This window comes from Schistocerca nitens, chromosome 8, assembly GCF_023898315.1.
Source record: "Schistocerca nitens isolate TAMUIC-IGC-003100 chromosome 8, iqSchNite1.1, whole genome shotgun sequence".
NCBI lineage: Eukaryota > Metazoa > Arthropoda > Insecta > Orthoptera > Acrididae > Schistocerca > Schistocerca nitens.
The window spans coordinates 106,997,707-107,014,988 of NC_064621.1; positions in this window are offsets into that span (position 1 = coordinate 106,997,707).

Consider the following 17,282-nt stretch of genomic DNA (forward strand, 5'->3'; position numbering starts at 1 on the left):
CACAGATGTGAACGTGTGCTTGATGAACAAAATAATTAATCTCGATGCAATTTCTGTGTTGTATTGGCAATATAAGGTTGTGAAGAGTAAAGTAAGAGGGCTGCGGTGCGTCGGATACAAGCTACTGGGCTCCCAGGAGAGATGTAATGAGATGACGGTGGGCCCAGTTGTCACGGATGTGAACGTGTGCTTGATGAACAGAATAATTAATCTCGATGCAATTTCTGTGTTGTATCGGCAATATAAGGTTGTGAAGGCTGAAGTAAGTGGGCTGCGGTGCGTCGGATACAAGCTACTGGGCTCCCAGGAGAGATCTGATGAGATGACGGTGGGCCCAGTTGTCATAGATGTGAACGTGTGCTTGATGAACAAAATATTTAATCTCGATGCAATTTCTGTGTTGTATCGGCAATATAAGGTTGTGAAGGGTATAGTAAGTGGGCTGCGGTGCGTCGGATACAAGCCACTGGTCTCCCAGGAGAGAGTTAATGAGATGACGGTGGGCCCAGTTGTCATAGATGTGAACGTGTGCTTGATGAACAAAATATTTAATCTCGATGCAATTTCTGTGTTGTATCGGCAATGTAAGGTTGTGAAGGGTAAAGTAAGTGGGCTGCGGTGCGTCGGATACAAGCTACTGGTCTCCCTGGAGAGATTTAATGAGATGACGGCGGGCCCAGTTGTCCTAGATGTGAACGTGTGCTTGATGAACAAAATAAGTAATCTCGATGCAATTTCTGTAGTCTATCGGCAATATAAGGTTGTGAAGGGTAAAGGAAGTGGGCTGCGGTTCGTCGGATACAAGCTACTGGTCTCCCAGGAGAGATTTAATGAGATGTCGGTGGGCCCAGTTGTCACAGATGTGAACGTGAGCTTGATGAACAAAATATTCAATCTCGATCCAAATTCTGTGTGGTATCGGCAATATAAGGTTGTGAAGGATAAAGTAAGTGGGCTGCGGTGCGTCGGATACAAGCTACTTGGCTTCCAGGAGAGATGTAATGAGATGACGGTGGGCCCAGTTGTCACAGATGTGAACGTGTGCTTGATGAACAAAATATTTAATCTCGATGCAATTTCTGTGTTGTATCGGCAATATAAGGTTGTGAAGGATAAAGTAAGTGGGCTGCGGTGCGTCAGATACAAGCTACTGGTCTCCCAGGAGAGATTTAATGAGATGACGGTGGGCCCAGTTGTCACAGATGTAACGTGTGCTTGATGAACAAAATATTTAATATCGATTCAATTTCTGTGTTGTATCGGCAATATAAGGTTGTGAAGCGTAAAGTAAGTGTGCTGCGGTGCGTCGAATACAAGCTACTGGGCTCCCAGGAGAGATGTAATGAGATGACGGTGGGCCCAGTTGTCACAGATGTGAACGTGTGCTTGATGAACAAAATACTTAATCTCGACGCAATTTCTGTGTTGTATCGGCAATATAAGGTTGTGAAGGGTAAAGTAAGTGGGCTGCGGTGCGTTGGATAGAAGCTACTGGTCTCCCAGGAGAGATTTAATGAGATGACGGTGGGCCCAGTTGTCACAGATGTGAACGTGTGCTTGATGAACAAAATAATTAATCTCGATGCAATTTCTGTGTTGTATTGGCAATATAAGGTTGTGAAGAGTAAAGTAAGAGGGCTGCGGTGCGTCGGATACAGGCTACTGGGCTCCAAGGAGAGATGTAATGAGATGACGGTGAGCTCAGTTGTCACACATGTGAACGTGTGCTTAATGAACAAAATATTTAATCTCGATGCAATTTCTGTGTTGTATCGGCAATATAATGTTGTGAACGGTAATGTAAGTGGGCTGCGGTGCGTCGGATACAAGCTATTGGTCTCCCAGGAGAGGTTTCATGAGATTACGGTAGGCACAGTTGTCACAGATGTGAACGTGTGCTTGATGAACAAAATATTTAATCTCGATGCAATCTCTGTGTTGTATCGGCAACATAAGTTTGTGATGTGTATGGTAAGTGGGCAGCGGTGCGTCGGATACAAGCTACTGGTCTCCCGGGAGAGATTTAATGAGATGACGGTGGGTCCAGTTGTCACAAATGTGAACGTGCGCTTGATGAACAAAATATTTAATCTCGATGCAATTTCTGCGTTGTATCGGCAATATAAGGTTGTGAACGGTAAAGTAAGTGGGCTGCGGTGCTACGGATAGATGCTATTGGTCTCCCAGGAGAGATTTAATGAGTTGACGGTGGGCCCAGTTGTCACTGATGTGAACGTGTGCTTGATGAACAAAATATTTAATCTCGATGCAATTTCTGTGTTGTATCGGCAATATAAGGTTGTGAAGGGTAATGTAAGTAGGCTGCGGTATGTCGGATAGAAACTACTGGTCTCCCAGGAGAGATTTATTGAGATGACGTTGGCCCCAGTTGTCACAGAAGTGAACGTGTGCTTGATGAACAAAATATTTAATCTCGATGCAATTTCTGAATTGTATCGGCAATATAATATTGTGATGGGTAAAGTAAGTGGGGTGTGGTTCGTCGGCTACAAGCTACTGGTCTCCCAGGAGAGATCTGATGAGATGACGGTGGGCCCAGTTGTCACAGATGTGAACGTGTGATTGATGAACAAAATATTTTATCTCGATTCAATTTCTGTGTTGTATCGGCAATATAAGGTTGTGAAGTGTAAAGTAAGTGGGCTGCGGTGCGTCGGATACAAGCTACTGGTCTCCCAGGAGAGATTTAATGAGATGACGGTGGGCCCAGTTGTCACAGATGTAACGTGTGCTTGTTGAACAAAATATTTTATCTCGATTCAATTTCTGAGTTGTATCGGCAATATAAGGTTGTGAAGCGTAAAGTAAGTGGGCTGCGGTGCGTCGAATACAAGCTACTGGGCTCCCAGGAGAGATGTAATGAGATACGATGGGCCCAGATGTCACAGATGGGAACGTGTGCTTGATGAACAAAATATTTAATCTCGATGCAATTTCTGTGATGTATCTGCAAAATAATGTTGTGAAGGGTAAAGTAAGTGGGCTGCGGTGAGTTGGATACAAGCTACTGGTCTCCCAGGAGAGATTTAATGAGATGACGGTGGGCCCAGTTGTCACAGATGTGAACGTGTGCTTGATGAACAAAATAAATAATCTCGATGCAATTTCTGTGTTGTATTGGCAATATAAGGTTGTGAAGAGTAAAGTAAGAGGGCTGCGGTGCGTCGGATACAAGCTACTGGGCTCCCAGGAGAGATGTAATAAGATGACGGTGGGCCCAGTTGTCACAGATGAGAACGTGTGTTCGATGAACAAAATATTTAATCTCGATGCAATTTCTGTGTTGTGTCGGCAATATAAGGTTGTGAAGGGTAAAGTAAGTGGGCTGTGGTGCGTCGGATTCAAGCTACTGGTCCCTAGGGATGGTTTAGTGAGATGACGGTGGGCCCAGTTGTCACGGATGTGAACGTGTGCTTGATGAACAGAATAATTAATCTCGATGCAATTTCTGTGTTGTATCGGCAATATAAGGTTGTGAAGGCTGAAGTAAGTGGGCTGCGGTGCGTCGGATACAAGCTACTGGGCTCCCAGGAGAGATGTAATGAGATGACGGTGGGCCCAGTTGTCACAGATGTGAACGTGTGCTTGATGAACAAAATATTTAATCTCGATGCAATTTCTGTGTTGTATCGGCAATATAAGGTTGTGAAGGGTAAAGTAAGTGGGCTGCAGTGCGGCAGATACAAGCTACTGGTCTCCCAGAAGAGATTTAATGAGTTGGCGGTGGGCCCAGTTGTCACAGATGTGAACGTGTGCTTGATGAACAAAATATTTAATCTCGATTCAATTTCTGTGTTGTATCGGCAATATAAGGTTGTGAAGGGAAAAGTAAGTGGGCTGCGGTGCGTCGGATAAATGCTACTGCTCTCCCATTAGAGATTTAATGAGATGACGGTGGGCCCAGTTGTCACAGTGGTGAACGTGTGCTTGATGAATAAATTATTTAATCTCGATGCAATTTCTGTGTTGTATCGGCAATATAAGGTTGTGAAGGGTATAGTAAGTGGGCTGCGGTGCGTCGGATACAAGCCACTGGTCTCCCAGGAGAGATTTAATGAGATGACGGTGGGCCCAGTTGTCATAGATGTGAACGTGTGCTTGATGAACAAAATATTTAATCTCGATGCAATTTCTGTGCTGTATCGGCAATATAAGGTTGTGAAGGGTAAAGTAAGTGGGCTGCGGTGCGTCGGATACAAGCTACTGGTCTCCCTGGAGAGATTTAATGAGATGACGGCGGGCCCAGTTGTCCCAGATGTGAACGTGTGCTTGATGAACAAAATAATCTCGATGCAATTTCTGTAGTCTATCGGCAATATAAGGTTGTGAAGGGTAAAGTAAGTGTGCTGCGGTGCGTCGGATACAAGCTACTGGTCTCCCAGGAGAGATTTAATGAGATAAGGGTGGGCCCAGTTGTCACAGATGTGAACGTGAGCTTGATGAACAAAATATTTAATCTCGATTCAAATTCTGTGTGGTATCGGCAATATAAGGTTGTGAAGGATAAAGTAAGTGGGCTGCGGTGCGTCGGATACAAGCTACTTAGCTTCCAGGAGAGATGTAATGAGATGACGGTGGGACCAGTTGTATAAGATGTGAACTTGTGCTTGATGAACAAAATATTTAATCTCGATGCAATTTCTGTGTTGTATCGGCAATATAAGGTTGTGAAGGGTAATGTAAGTAGGCTGCGGTATGTCGGATAGAAACTACTGGTGTCCCAGGAGAGATTTATTGAGATGACGTTGGCCCCAGTTGTCACAGATGTGAACGTGTGCTTGATGAACAAAATATTTAATCTCGATGCAATTTCTGTGTTGTATCGGCAATATAATATTGTGATGGGTAAAGTAAGTGGGGTGTGGTTAGTCGGATACAAGCTACTGGTCTCCCAGGAGAGATCTAATGGGATGACGGTGGGCCCAGTTGTCACAGATGTGAACGTGTGATTGATGAACAAAATATGTTATCTCGATTCAATTTCTGTGTTGTATCGGCAATATAAGGTTGTGAAGGGTAAAGTAAGTGGGCTGCGGTGCGTCGGATACAAGCTACTGGTCTCCCAGGAGAGATTCAATGAGATGACGGTGGGCCCAGTTGTCACAGATGTAACGTGTGCTTGTTGAACAAAATATTTTATCTCGATTCAATTTCTGTGTTGTATCGGCAATATAAGGTTGTGAAGCGTAAAGTAAGTGGGCTGCGGTGCGTCGAATACAAGCTACTGGGCTCCCAGGAGAGATGTAATGAGATGACGGTGGGCCCAGATGTCACAGATGTGAACGTGTGCTTGATGAACAAAATATTTAATCTCGATGCAATTTCTGTGATGTATCTGCAAAATAATGTTGTGAAGGGTAAAGTAAGTGGGCTGCGGTGAGTTGGATACAAGCTACTGGTCTCCCAGGAGAGATTTAATGAGATGACGGTGGGCCCAGTTGTCACAGATGTGAACGTGTGCTTGATGAACAAAATAATTAATCTCGATGCAATTTCTGTGTTGTATTGGCAATATAAGGTTGTGAAGAGTAAAGTAAGAGGGCTGCGGTGCGTCGGATACAAGCTACTGGGCTCCCAGGAGAGATGTAATGAGATGACGGTGGGCCCAGTTGTCACAGATGAGAACGTGTGTTCGATGAACAAAATATTTAATCTCGATGCAATTTCTGTGTTGTGTCGGCAATATAAGGTTGTGAAGGGTAAAGTAAGTGGGCTGCGGTGCGTCGGATTCAAGCTACTGGTCCCTAGGAATGGTTTAATGAGATGACGGTGGGCCCAGTTGTCACGGATGTGAACGTGTGCTTGATGAACAGAATATTTAATCTCGATGCAATTTCTGTGTTGTATCGGCAATATAAGGTTGTGAAGGGTAAAGTAAGTGGGCTGCAGTGCGGCAGATACAAGCTACTGGTCTCCCAGAAGAGATTTAATGAGTTGGCGGTGGGCCCAGTTGTCACAGATGTGAACGTGTGCTTGATGAACAAAATATTTAATCTCGATTCAATTTCTGTGTTGTATCGGCAATATAAGGTTGTGAAGGGAAAAGTAAGTGGGCTGCGGTGCGTCGGATAAATGCTACTGCACTCCCATTAGAGATTTAATGAGATTACGGTGGGCCCAGTTGTCACAGTGGTCAACGTGTGCTTGATGAACAAATTATTTAATCTCGATGCAATTTCTGTGTTGTATCGGCAATATAAGGTTGTGAAGGGTATAGTAAGTGGGCTGCGGTGCGTCGGATACAAGCCACTGGTCTCCCAGGAGAGATTTAATGAGATGACGGTGGGCCCAGTTGTCATAGATGTGAACGTGTGCTTGATGAACAAAATATTTAATCTCGATGCACTTTCTGTGCTGTATCGGCAATATAAGGTTGTGAAGGGTAAAGTAAGTGGGCTGCGGTGCGTCGGATACAAGCTACTGGTCTCCCTGGAGAGATTTAATGAGATGACGGCGGGCCCAGTTGTCCCAGATGTGAACGTGTGCTTGATGAACAAAATAAGCTCCATGCAATTTCTGTAGTCTATCGGCAATATAAGGTTGTGAAGGGTAAAGGAAGTGTGCTGCGGAGCGTCGGATACAAGCTACTGGTCTCCCAGGAGAGATTTAATGAGATGAGGGTGGGCCCAGTTGTCACAGATGTGAACGTGAGCTTGATGAACAAAATATTTAATCTCGATGCAATTTCTGTGTTGTATCGGCAATATAAGGTTGTGAAGGATAAAGTAAGTGGGCTGCGGTGCGTCGGATACAAGCTACTTAGCTTCCAGGAGAGATGTAATGAGATGACGGTGGGCCCAGTTGTCACAGATGTGAACGTGTACTTGATGAACAAAATATTTAATCTCGATGCAATTTCTGTGTTGTATCGACAATATAAGGTTGTGAAGGATAAAGTAAGTGGGCTGCGGTGCGTCACATACAAGCTACTGGTCTCCCAGGAGAGATTTAATGAGATGACGGTGAGCCCAGTTGTCACAGATGTGAACGTGTGCTTGATGAAAAAATATTTAATCTCGATGCAATTTCTGTGTTGTATCGGCAATATAAGGTTGTGGAGGGGAAAGTAAGTGGGCTGCGGTGCGTCGGATACAAGCTAATGGTCTCCCAGGAGAGATTTAATGAGATGACGGTGGGCCCAGTTGTTACAGATGTGAACGTGTGCTTGATGAACAAAATATTTAATCGCGATTCAAATTCTGTCTTGTATCGGAAATATAAGGTTGTGAAGGGTAAAGTTAGTGGTCTGCGGTGCGTCGGATACAAGCTACTGGTCTCCCAGGAGAGATTAAATGAGATGACGGTGGGTCCAGTTGTCACAAATTTGAACGTGTGCTTGATGAACAAAATATTTAATCTCGATGCAATTTCTGTGTTGTATCGGCAATATAATGTTGTGATGGGTAAAGTAAGTGGGGTGTGGTGCGTCGGATACAAGCTACTGGTCTCCCAGGAGAGATTTAATGGGATGACGGTGGGCCCAGTTGGTACAGATGTGAACGTGTGCTTGATGAACAAAATATTTAATCTCGATGCAATTTCTGTATTGTATCGGCAATATAAGGTTGTGAAGGGTAAAGTAAGTGGGCTGCGGTGCGTCGGATACAAGCTACTGGTCTCCCAGGAGGGATTTAATGAGATGACGGTGGGCCCAGATGTCGCAGATGTAACGTGTGCTTGTTGAACAAAATATCTAATCTCGATTCAATTTTTGTGTTGTATCGGCAATATAAGGTTGTGAAGCGTAAAGTAAGTGGGCTGCGGTGCGTCGAATACAAGCTACTGGGCTCCCAGGAGAGATGTAATGAGATGACGGTGGCCCCAGTTGTCACAGATGTGAACGTGTGCTTGATGAACAAAATATTTAATCTCGTAGCAATTTCTGTGTTGTATCTGCAATATAAGGTTGTGAAGGGTAAAGTAAGTGGGCTGCGGTGCGTTGGATACAAGCTACTGGTCTCCCAGGAGAGATTTAATGAGATGACGGTGGGCCCAGTTGTCACAGATGTGAACGTGTGCTTGATGAACAAAATAATTAATCTCGATGCAATTTCTGTTTGTATCGCCAATATAAGATTGTGAAGAATAAAGTAAGTGGGCTGCGGTGCGTCGGATACAAGCTAATGGTCTCCCAGGAGAGATTTAATGAGATGACGGTGGGCCCAGTTGTTACAGATGTGAACGTGTGCTTGATGAACAAAATATTTAATCGCGATGCAAATTCTGTGTTGTATCGGAAATATAAGGTTGTGAAGGGTAAAGTTAGTGGTCTGCGGTGCGTCGGATACAAGCTACTGGGCTTCCAGGAGAGATGTAATGAGATTACGGTAGGCACAGTTGTCACAGATGTGAACGTGTTCTTGATGATCAAAATATTTAATCTCGATGCAATTTCTGTGTTGTATCGGCAACATAAGTTTGTGATGTGTAAGGTAAGTGGGCAGCGGTGCGTCGGATACAAGCTACTGGTCTCCCAGGAGAGATTAAATGAGATGACGGTGGGTCCAGTTGTCACAAATTTGAACGTGTGCTTGATGAACAAAATATTTAATCTCGATGCAATTTCTGTGTTGTATCGGCAATATAATGTTGTGATGGGTAAAGTAAGTGGGGTGTGGTGCGTCGGATACAAGCTACTGGTCTCCCAGGAGAGATTTAATGGGATGATGGTGGGCCCAGTTGGTACAGATGTGAACGTGTGCTTGATGAACAAAATATTTAATCTCGAAGCAATTTCTGTATTGTATCGGCAATATAAGGTTGTGAAGGGTAAAGTAAGTGGGCTGCGGTGCGTCGGATACAAGCTACTGGTCTCCCAGGAGGGATTTAATGAGATGACGGTGGGCCCAGATGTCGCAGATGTAACGTGTGCTTGTTGAACAAAATATCTAATCTCGATTCAATTTTTGTGTTGTATCGGCAATATAAGGTTGTGAAGCGTAAAGTAAGTGGGCTGCGGTGCGTCGAATACAAGCTACTGGGCTCCCAGGAGAGATGTAATGAGATGACGGTGGCCCCAGTTGTCACAGATGTGAACGTGTGCTTGATGAACAAAATATTTAATCTCGTAGCAATTTCTGTGTTGTATCTGCAATATAAGGTTGTGAAGGGTAAAGTAAGTGGGCTGCGGTGCGTTGGATACAAGCTACTGGTCTCCCAGGAGAGATTTAATGAGATGACGGTGGGCCCAGTTGTCACAGATGTGAACGTGTGCTTGATGAACAAAATAATTAATCTCGATGCAATTTCTGTTTGTATCGCCAATATAAGATTGTGAAGAATAAAGTAAGTGGGCTGCGGTGCGTCGGATACAAGCTACTGGGCTTCCAGGAGAGATGTAATGAGATTACGGTAGGCACAGTTGTCACAGATGTGAACGTGTGCTTGATGAACAAAATATTTAATCGCGATGCAAATTCTGTGTTGTATCGGAAATATAAGGTTGTGAAGGGTAAAGTTAGTGGTCTGCGGTGCGTCGGATACAAGCTACTGGGCTTCCAGGAGAGATGTAATGACATTACGGTAGGCACAGTTGTCACAGATGTGAACGTGTTCTTGATGATCAAAATATTTAATCTCGATGCAATTTCTGTGTTGTATCGGCAACATAAGTTTGTGATGTGTAAGGTAAGTGGGCAGCGGTGCGTCGGATACAAGCTACTGGTCTCCGAGGGGAGATTAAATGAGATGACGGTGGGTCCAGTTGTCACAAATTTGAACGTGTGCTTGATGAACAAAATATTTAATCTCGATGCAATTTCTGTGTTGTATCGGCAATATAATGTTGTGATGGGTAAAGTAAGTGGGGTGTGGTGCGTCGGATACAAGCTACTGGTCTCCCAGGAGAGATTTAATGGGATGACGGTGGGCCCAGTTGGTACAGATGTGAACGTGTGCTTGATGAACAAAATATTTAATCTCGATGCAATTTCTGTATTGTATCGGCAATATAAGGTTGTGAAGGGTAAAGTAAGTGGGCTGCGGTGCGTCGGATAAAAGCTACTGGTCTCCCAGGAGGGATTTAATGAGATGACGGTGGGCCCAGATGTCGCAGATGTAACGTGTGCTTGTTGAACAAAATATCTAATCTCGATTCAATTTTTGTGTTGTATCGGCAATATAAGGTTGTGAAGCGTAAAGTAAGTGGGCTGCGGTGCGTCGAATACAAGCTACTGGGCTCCCAGGAGAGATGTAATGAGATGACGGTGGGCCCAGTTGTCACAGATGTGAACGTGTGCTTGATGAACAAAATATTTAATCTCGTAGCAATTTCTGTGTTGTATCTGCAATATAAGGTTGTGAAGGGTAAAGTAAGTGGGCTGCGGTGCGTTGGATACAAGCTACTGGTCTCCCAGGAGAGATTTAATTAGATGACGGTGGGCCCAGTTGTTACAGATGTGAGCGTTTGCTTGATGAACAAAATATTTAATCTCGATGCAAAATCTGTGTTGTATCGGAAATTTAAGGTTGTGAAGGCTAAAGTAAGTGGGCTGCGGTGCGTCGGATACAAGCTACTGGACTTCCAGGAGAGATGTAATGAAATTACGGTGGGAACAGTGGTCACATATGTGAACGTGTGCTTGATGAACAAAATATTTAATCTCGATGCAATTTCTGTGTTGTATCGGCAGTATAATGTTGTGAAGGGTAAAGTAAGTGGGCTGCGGTGCGTCAGATACAACCTACTGGTCTCCCAGGAGAGATTTAATGAGATGACGGTGGGCCCAGTTGTCACAGATGTGAACGTGTGCTAGATGAACAAAATATTTAATCTCGATTCAATTTCTGTGTTGTATCGGCAATATAAGGTTCTGATGTGTAAAGTAAGTGGGATGCGGTGGGTCGGATACAAGCTACTGGTCTCCCAGGAGAGATTTAATGAAATGACGAGGGCCTAGTTGTCACAGATGTGAACGTGTGCTTGATGAACAAAATATTTAATCTCGATGCAATTTCTGTGTTGTATCGGCAATATAAGGTTGTGAAGGGTAAAGTAAGTGGGCTGCGGTGCGTCGGATACAAGCTACTGGTCTCCCAGGAGAGATTTAATGAGATGACGGTGGGCCCAGTTGTCGCAGATGTAACGTGTGCTTGTTGAACAAAATATCTAATCTCGATTCAATTTCTGTGTTGTATCGGCAATATAAGGTTGTGAAGCGTAAAGTAAGTGGGCTGCGGTGCGTCGAATACAAGCTACTGGGCTCCCAGGAGAGATGTAATGAGATGACGGTGGGCCCAGTTTTCACAGATGTGAACGTGTGCTTGATGAACAAAATATTTAATCTCGATGCAATTTCTGTAGTCTATCGGCAATATAAGGTTGTGAAGGGTAAAGGAAGTGGGCTGCGGTTCGTCGGATACAAGCTACTGGTCTCCCAGGAGAGATTTAATGAGATGACGGTGAGACCAGTTGTCACAGATGTGAACGTGAGCTTGATGAACAAAATATTCAATCTCGATCCAAATTCTGTGTGGTATCGGCAATATAAGGTTGTCAAGGATAAAGTAAGTGGGCTGCGGTGCGTCGGATACAAGCTACTTGGCTTCCAGGGGAGATGTAATCAGATGACGGTGGGCCCAGTTGTCACAGATGTGAACGTGTGCTTGATGAACAAAATAATTAATCTCGATGCAATTTCTGTGCTGTATTGGCAATATAAGGTTGTGAAGAGTAAAGTAAGAGGGCTGCGGTGCGTCGGATACAGGTTACTGGGCTCCAAGGAGAGATTTAATGAGATGACGGTGAGCTCACTTGTCACACATGTGAACGTGTGCTTGATGAACAAAATGTTTAATCTCGATGCAATTTCTGTGTTGTATCGGCAATATAATGTTGTGAACGGTAAAGTAAGTGGGCTGCGGTGCGTCGGATAGATGCTATTGGTCTCCCAGGAGAGATTTAATGAGTTGACGGTGGGCCCAGTTGTCACTGATGTGAACGTGAGCTTGATGAACAAAATATTTAATCTCGATGCAATTTCTGTGTTGTATCGGCAACATAAGTTTGTGATGTGTATGGTAAGTGGGCAGCGGTGCGTCGGATACAAGCTACTGGTCTCCCAGGAGAGATTTAATGAGATGACGGTGAGCTCACTTGTCACACATGTGAACGTGTGCTTGATGAACAAAATGTATAATCTCGATGCAATTTCTGTATTGTATCGGCAATATAATGTTGTGAACGGTAAAGTAAGTGGGCTGCGGTGCGTCGGATAGATGCTATTGGTCTCCCAGGAGAGATTTAATGAGTTGACGGTGGGCCCAGTTGTCACAGATGTGAACGTGTGATTGATGAACAAAATATTTTATCTCGATTCAATTTCTGTGTTGTATCGGCAATATAAGGTTGTGAAGGGTAAAGTAAGTGGGCTGTGGTGCGTCGGATACAAGCTACTGGTCTCCCAGGAGAGATTTAATGAGATGACGGTGGGCCCAGTTGTCACAGATGTAACGTGTGCTTGTTGAACAAAATATTTTATCTCGATTCAATTTCTGTGTTGTATCGGCAATATAAGGTTGTGAAGCGTAGAGTAAGTGGGCTGCGGTGCGTCGAATACAAGCTACTGGGCTCGCAGGAGAGATGTAATGAGATGACGGTGGGCCCAGATGTCACAGATGTGAACGTGTGCTTGATGAACAAAATATTTAATCTCGATGCAATTTCTGTGATGTATCTGCAAAATAATGTTGTGAAGGGTAAAGTAAGTGGGCTGCGGTGAGTTGGATACAAGCTACTGGTCTCCCAGGAGAGATTTAATGAGATGACGGTGGGCCCAGTTGTCACAGATGTGAACGTGTGCTTGATGAACAAAATAATTAATCTCGATGCAATTTCTGTGTTGTATTGGCAATATGAGGTTGTGAAGGGTAAAGGATGTGGGCTGCGGTGCGTCGGATTCAAGCTAGTGGTCCCTAGGAATGGTTTAATGAGATGACGGTGGGCCCAGTTGTCACGGATGTGAACGTGTGTTTGATGAACAGAATAATTAATCTCGATGCAATTTCTGTGTTGTATCGGCAATATATGGTTGTGAAGGCTGAAGTAAGTGGGCTGCGGTGCGTCGGATACAAGCTAATGGGCTCCCAGGAGAGATGTAATGAGATGACGGTGGGCCCAGATGTCACAGATGTGAACGTGTGCTTGTTGAACAAATTATCTAATCTCGATTCAATTTCTGTGTTGTATCGGCAACATAAGTTTGTGATGTGTAAGGTAAGTGGGCAGCGGTGCGTCGGATACAAGCTACCGGTCTCCCAGGAGAGATTTAATGAGATGACGGTGGGTCCAGTTGTCACAAATTTGAACGTGTGCTTGATGAACAAAATATTTAATCTCGATCCAATTTCTGTGTTGTATCGGCAATATAATGTTGTGATGGGTGAAGTAAGTGGGGTGTGGTGCGTCGGATACAAGCTACTGGTCTCCCAGGAGAGATTTAATGAGATGACGGGGGGCCCAGATGTCGCAGATGTAACGTGTGCTTGTTGAACAAAATATCTAATCTCGATTCAATTACTGTGTTGTATCGGCAATATAAGGTTGTGAAGCGTAAAGTAAGTGGGCTGCGGTGCGTCGAATACAAGCTACTGGGCTCCCAGGAGAGATGTAATGAGATGACGGTGGGCCCAGATGTCACAGATGTGAACGTGTGCTTGATGAACAAAATATTTAATCTCGATGTAATGTCTGTGTTGTATCGGCAACATAAGGTTGTGAAGGATAAAGTAAGTGGGCTGCGGTGCGTCGGATACAAGCTACTGGTCTCCCAGGAGGGATTTAATGAGATGAAGGTGGCCCAGATGTCGCAGATGTAACGTGTGCTTGTTGAACAAAATATCTAATCTCGATTCAATTTCTGTGTTGTATCGGCAATATAAGGTTGTGAAGCGTAAAGTAAGTGGGCTGCGGTGCGTCGAATACAAGCTACTGGGCTCCCAGGAGAGATGTAATGAGATGACGGTGGGCCCAGTTGTCACAGATGTGAACGTGTGCTTGATGAACAAAATATTTAATCTCGTAGCAATTTCTGTGTTGTATCTGCAATATAAGGTTGTTAAGGGTAAAGTAAGTGGGCTGCTGCGTTGGATACAAGCTACTGGTCTCCCAGGGGAGATTTAATGAGATGACGGTGGGCCCAGTTGTCACAGATGTGAACGTGTGCTTGATGTACAAAATAATAAATCTCGATGCAATTTCTGTTTGTATCGCCAATATAAGATTGTGAAGAATAAAGTAAGTGGGCTGCGGTGCATCGGATACAAGCTAATGGTCTCCCAGGAGAGATTTAATTAGATGACGGTGGGCCCAGTTGTTGCAGATGTGAGCGTTTGCTTGATGAACAAAATATTTAATCTCGATGCAAAATCTGTGTTGTATCGGAAATATAAGGTTGTGAAGGCTAAAGTAAGTGGGCTGCAGTGCGTCGGATACAAGCTACTGGGCTTCCAGGAGAGATGTAATGAAATTACGGTGGGCACAGTGGTCACAGATGTGAACGTGTGCTTGATGAACAAAATATTTAATCTCGATGCAATTTCTGTGTTGTATCGGCAATATAATGTTGTGAAGGGTAAAGTAAGTGGGCTGCGGTGCGTCAGATACAACCTACTGGTCTCCCAGGAGAGATTTAATGAGATGACGGTGGGCCCAGTTGTCACAGATGTGAACGTGTGCTAGATGAACAAAATATTTAATCTCGGTTCAATTTCTGTGTTGTATCGGCAATATAAGGTTCTGATGTGTAAAGCAAGTGGGCTGCGGTGGGTCGGATACAAGCTACTGGTCTCCCAGGAGAAATTTAATGAGATAACGGTGGGTCCAGTTGTCACAGATGTGAACGTGTGCTTGATGAACAAAATATTTAATCTCGATGCAATATCTGTGTTGTATCGGCAATATAAGGTTGTGAACGTTAAAGCAAGTGGGCTGCGGTGCTTCGGATAGATGCTATTGGTCTCCCAGGAGAGATATAATAAGTTGACGGTGGGCCCAGTTGTCACTCATGTGAACGTGTGCTTGATGAACAAAATATTTAATCTCGATGCAATTTCTGTGTTGTATTGGCAATATATGGTTGTGAAGGGTAATGTAAGTAAGCTGCGGTATGTCGGATAGAAGCTACTGGTCCCCAGGGAGAGATTTATTGAGATGACGTTAGCCCCAGTTGTCACAGATGTGAACGTGTGCTAGATGAACAAAATATTTAATCTCGATTCAATTTCTGTGTTGTATCGGCAATATAAGGTTCTGATGTTTAAAGTAAGTGGGCTGCGGTGGGTCGGATACAAGCTACTGGTCTCCCAGGAGAGATTTAATGAGATGACGGTGGGCCCAGTTGTCGCAGATGTAACGTGTGCTTGTTGAACAAAATATCTAATCTCGATTCAATTTCTGTGTTGTATCGGCAATATAAGGTTGTGAAGCGTAAAGTAAGTGGGCTGCGGTGCGTCGAATACAAGCTACTGGGCTCCCAGGAGAGATGTAATGAGATGACGGTGGGCCCAGTTGTCACAGATGTGAACGTGTGCTTGATGAACAAAATATTTAATCTCGATGCAATTTCTGTAGTCTATCGGCAATATAAGGTTGTGAAGGGTAAAGGAAGTGGGCTGCGGTTCGTCGGATACAAGCTACTGGTCTCCCAGGAGAGATTTAATGAGATGACGGTGGGCCCAGTTGTCACAGATGTGAACGTGAGCTTGATGAACAAAATATTCAATCTCGATCCAAATTCTGTGTGGTATCGGCAATATAAGGTTGTCAAGGATAAAGTAAGTGGGCTGCGGTGCGTCGGATACAAGCTACTTGGCTTCCAGGGGAGATGTAATGAGATGACGGTGGGCCCAGTTGTCACAGATGTGAACGTGTGCTTGATGAACAAAATATTTAATCTCGATCCAATTTCTGTGTTGTATCGGCAGTATAAGGTTGTGAAGGATAAAGTAAAAAGGCTGCGGTGCGTCAGATACAAGCTACTGGTCTCCCAGGAGAGATTTAATGAGATGACGGTGGGCCCAGTTGTCACAGATGTAACGTGTGCTTGATGAACAAAATATTTAATATCGATTCAATTTCTGTGTTGTATCGGCAATATAAGGTTGTGAAGCGTAAAGTAAGTGTGCTGCGGTGTGTCGAATACAAGCTACTGGGCTCCCAGGAGAGATGTAATGAGATGACGGTGGGCCCAGTTGTCACAGATGTGAACGTGTGCTTGATGAACAAAATATTTAATCTCGATGCAATTTCTGTGTTGTATCTGCAATATAAGGTTGTGAAGGGTAAAGTAAGTGGGCTGCGGTGCGTTGGATAGAAGCTACTGGTCTCCCTGGAGAGATTTAATGAGTTGACGGTGGGCCCAGTTGTCACAGATGTGAACGTGTGATTGATGAACAAAATATTTTATCTCGATTCAATTTCTGTGTTGTATCGGCAATATAAGGTTGTGAAGGGTAAAGTAAGTAGGCTGTGGTGCGTCGGATACAAGCTACTGGGCTCCCAGGAGAGATGTAATGAGATGACGGTGGGCCCAGTTGTCACAGATGTGAACGTGTGCTTGATGAACAAAATAATTAATCTCGATGCAATTTCTGTGTTGTATTGGCAATATAAGGTTGTGAAGGGTAAAGGAAGTGGGCTGCGGTGCGTCGGATTCAAGCTACTGGTCCCTAGGAATGGTTTAATGAGATGACGGTGGGCCCAGTTGTCACGGATGTGAACGTGTGCTTGATGAACAGAATAATTAATCTCGATGCAATTTCTGTGTTGTATCGGCAATATAAGGTTGTGAAGGCTGAAGTAAGTGGGCTGCGGTGCGTCGGATACAAGCTAATGGCCTCCCAGGAGAGATGTAATGAGATGACGGTGGGCCCAGTTGTCACAGATGTGAACGTGTGCTTGATGAATAAAATATTTAATCTCGATGCAATTTCTGTGTTGCATCGGCAATATAAGGTTGTGAAGGGTAAAGTAAGTGGGCTGCAGTGCGGCAGATACAAGCTACTGGTCTCCCAGAAGAGATTTAATGAGTTGACGGTGGGCCCAGTTGTCACAGATGTGAACGTGTGCTTGATGAACAAAATATTTAATCTCGATTCAATTTCTGTGTTGTATCGGCAATATAAGGTTGTGAAGGGAAAAGTAAGTGGGCTGCGGTGCGTCGGATAAAAGCTACTGGTCTCCCAGGAGGGATTTAATGAGATGACGTTGGGCCCAGTTGTCACAGATGTGAACGTGTGCTTGATGAACAAATTATTTAATCTCG